Source organism: Oncorhynchus tshawytscha, linkage group LG21, assembly GCF_018296145.1.
Source record: "Oncorhynchus tshawytscha isolate Ot180627B linkage group LG21, Otsh_v2.0, whole genome shotgun sequence".
In the NCBI taxonomy this organism is placed as follows: Eukaryota; Metazoa; Chordata; class Actinopteri; order Salmoniformes; family Salmonidae; genus Oncorhynchus; species Oncorhynchus tshawytscha.
Genome location: NC_056449.1, coordinates 30,928,068 through 30,932,064, shown reverse-complemented (window position 1 = coordinate 30,932,064; position 3,997 = coordinate 30,928,068). Strand labels below are relative to the sequence as shown.

At 41.5% G+C, this 3,997-nt stretch overlaps 1 long non-coding RNA gene across 1 annotated transcript; it reads right to left on the bottom strand.

The window, feature by feature from the left end:
• Nucleotides 1-517: 517 nt before the first annotated feature.
• Nucleotides 518-2,942, bottom strand: LOC112221198. The gene is made up of 4 exons (XR_006079583.1): nt 2,608-2,942; nt 1,980-2,103; nt 1,553-1,742; nt 518-1,191 (listed from the first exon to the last, which is right to left on the bottom strand). It is a non-coding gene; the product is annotated as an uncharacterized LOC112221198 (long non-coding RNA).
• Between the last annotated feature and the right edge of the window lie 1,055 nt (nt 2,943-3,997).

Genomic DNA, 3,997 nt, shown 5'->3' with positions numbered 1-3,997 from the left:
TCCCAATCCATGGAGATGTCCTCCAGCTCTTTAATGAGTAGCTCCTCTCCATCCAGGAAGAGTTGAATGTGGCTCTCATCCGTAAAGGTATTCCCCTCACTGTAAAAAAGTCAAACAAAAAAAGTAAAATGAAGGTTACTCAAATCATATTTCAAACAGTAAGTTAACAACTGAGCACAGCACACCTTACACATTACTACTAACTTTGCATTTATTTATTTGTCTGTTGGGAAATACATACCCTGTGACGTACCCACTTGGATCTTCTTTGAACAGGTAGGGGAGGAGCAAAATGGCTGCAGTGACCTTCAGACCTGTGTAATAGGGTGAGTAATAAAATGGCTGCAGTGACCTTCAGACCTGTGTAATAGGGTGAGTAATAAAATGGCTGCAGTGACCTTCAGACCTGTGTAATAGGGTGAGTAATAAAATGGCTGCAGTGACCTTCAGACCTGTGTAATAGGGTGAGTAATAAAATGGCTGCAGTGACCTTCAGACCTGTGTAATAAAAGGGTGAGTAATAAAATGGCTGCAGTGACCTTCAGACCTGTGTAATAGGGTGAGTAATAAAATGGCTGCAGTGACCTTCAGACCTGTGTAATAGGGTGAGTAATAAAATGGCTTCAGTGACCTTCAGACCTGTGTAATAGGGTGAGTAATAAAATGGCTGCAGTGACCTTCAGACCTGTGTAATAGGGTGAGTAATAAAATGGCTGCAGTGACCTTCAGACCTGTGTAATAGGGTGAGTAATAAAATGGCTGCAGTGACCTTCAGGCCTGTGTAATAGGGTGTGTAATAAAATGGCTGCAGTGACCTTCAGACCTGTGTAATAGGGTGAGTAATAAAATGGCTGCAGTGACCTTCAGGCCTGTGTAATAGGGTGAGTAATAAAATGGCTGCAGTGACCTTCAGACCTGTGTAATAGGGTGAGTAATAAAATGGCTGCAGTGACCTTCAGACCTGTGTAATAGGGTGTGTAATAAAATGGCTGCAGTGACCTTCAGACCTGTGTAATAGGGTGAGTAATAAAATGGCTGCAGTGACCTTCAGACCTGTGTAATAGGGTGTGTAATAAAATGGCTGCAGTGACCTTCAGACCTGTGTAATAGGGTGTGTAATAAAATGGCTGCAGTGACCTTCAGACCTGTGTAATAGGGTGAATAATAAAATGGCTGCAGTGACCTTCAGACCTGTGTAATAGGGTGTGTAATAAAATGGCTGCTGTGACCTTCAGGCCTGTGTAATAGGGTGAGTAATAAAATGGCGGGATTAGAATCAATAGAATTAGAACAGCTGCATTATTGTAGAGATTCAGCAACTCCACGGCACACCCCCCTCTGCAATGATTTTGTCGGCCATTGGGTCGAATCCGGACAGAATGTTTCTGTCCACATCCATAACGAATTTGCTTCTCATCTCTGAGAAAATCTGAAAGTCTATTTGTTTATAATGCATCATCAATATATCTTAGATTCAGATGGAAGTACCTGGTTATGTTACATTAGTTGTGCTTTTTACCATTTCTTTCTATCAGACTTTTTGTCTACTTACAATGGCTGACAAATGGAGTGCTGGGTACAGTTTTAAGATGTCCTTGGTGCCTTGTTTCATAAAAACGTTATTTTTCAGTCCTTTTCGTTTTGTCTTGTAGGGAACTGATGTTCGGTCTCTTTTCTTGGCATTCCACCTGCATCTGTTCAACATGTAACTCTTGACTGAAGGAATTCTCACCAATCTCAATCTGAAAATCAGATATAAATATCATCAAATGTTGATACATACAGCATCAAACACGATCAAAGTCTATAGAAAAAGGCAAAATGTCCTTTATTCACAAAGCATCTCAGAGTGCTGTTGTAGGATCAGGTCCACACCTGTCCATACAATCGTATATATATGATCTTAAAAACAGATCTGGGACCAGCGGTTCGACTTTGACAAACTGAATATAGGCCCTTATTTGTATACCAATAGTTACCTTGGCTATTTTGGTCAGGTCTTCATTTTTGATGTCATCTGGGTTTATTTTTTCCCTTGCCCCCTAAACTTCTTCTGCATTTCCTGTACTTGTATTTATTCTTTATCATGCCGTTCCATGACTCCTTAAAAAATAAAATGTGGAGAGGAGAAATGATGGATTATTGGGACCGAGGTCAGAGGAGCAGAATAGAGATGGTCTTGTTATGCTGCTGGAAATGTGATGGTTTAACAATGTGAGAAGAAAATATCCAAGCCAGCACATTATGATCTGGGTAGGCACAATAGTGTAAAAAGGTTATTAGCGTGAGTATGAAAACTGAAGAATTCGTACATATCCCTTCACTGTCTGGTCTCTCAACGAGAGTAGAAACATACAAGAATATAGTTAGACTAACAATTATGTTCATAATACAAATGACATTGACTGATGGTGTTGATTATCATCATGTAGAAGTTGACTATGTGCTATGCTATAAGCTGCAGTGATTATGAGAAGACAGAGTATGGAGGACAGAGACAGGAGAAGGGCTCAGGCTGATGCACACACACAAACACACAAACAAGCATGTATGAACTTATATCATTAACATTAAGCTAACATCAGTTTACTACATAACTATACTCACCAAGTATAGGTACACATGAAGGCAAACAACACCTGCCCAATCTGAGACCTCCACTTCGAGAGAACCGCAGGGCAACGGAGATCGTCACATTTTCTTTCAGGTTTTTCTTTTAATACGTCTGGAAATTCTGGAAGTCTAAAAGCCCAGATGGCCAGATTCGGGCTGAATTATGTTTCCTGTTGCTGGCCAGTTGATATATCATGCTGAAGGCTAATTAATGGGTGATTTTGCTGGGCAGATCCTGGGTCATTTTGCTGGACAGATGCTGATGTAACAGATGTGAAATGGCTAGCTAGTTAGCGGTGTTCGTGCTAAATAGTGTTTCAATCGGTGACGTCACTTGCTCTGAGACCTTGAAGTAGTAGTTCCCCTTGCTCTGCAAGGGCTGCGGCTTTTGTGGAGCGATGGGTAACGATGCTTCGTGGGTGACTGTTGTTGATGTGTGCAGAGGGTCCCTGGTTCGCGCCTGGGTATGGGCGAGGGGACGGTCTAAAGTTATACTGTTACACTGGGTCATTTTGCTGGACAGATGCTGCTGGGTCATTGTGCTGGACAGATGGTGAGTCATTTTGCTGGACAGATGCTGAGTCATTTTGCTGGACAGATGCTGCTGGGTCATTGTGCTGGACAGATGGCGGGTCATTTTGCTGGACAGATGCTGGGTCATTGTGCTGGACAGATGCTGCTGGGTCATTTGCTGGGCTGTTTGCTGGGAACTGACAATAATACCGTTTATTGTGCTTTCAGGCTCAGAAAGAAAACAAAAGAGCAGAGAATGTGAATGTGAATAGGATCACTGTGATAGAATCAATGATGCAGATGATAGTCATACATTGACTTACATATTTACAGCTTTTGGATTAATTTTGTGAATTTGATTCAAACTTAGACTACTGACACAATTTGCTCCACTATTCTTTGGTCCAATGACATCAATGTCTCTCCATCAATTTGGTGTTCTGTGGGGAAAAATACCCTAAATAAAAAGAACATGTCAGTGTTTTGGTTAGTGTGTATCAGAATAGGAAACCCATATGAAAATAAAAGTGCATTGTGCTTCCTAAATGAATAAATCTATGATTTGAACTAACCGCAAACCAGTGGCAGAATGGAATGGACACTCTTCCCTCTGGGTCCCTGTATCCATCTAACCCATGGAAATCCATCTCCTCAACAGGACTTATAGAAACCATTGTTGACTGTGTTGAACCATGTCTGCGTGGTGATGGTTGTTGAAACTGGCTGGTAGCAGTACTTTACCACACCAGCACCAAGGAATCTGTATATTCCACACACTTCCATGAACACATGAATCTCTTCTGAATGAGTGTCAATAACCAGATAGTCTCCTACATTGTACCGCTCGTTGTTCACTGCAATGGACATTGTC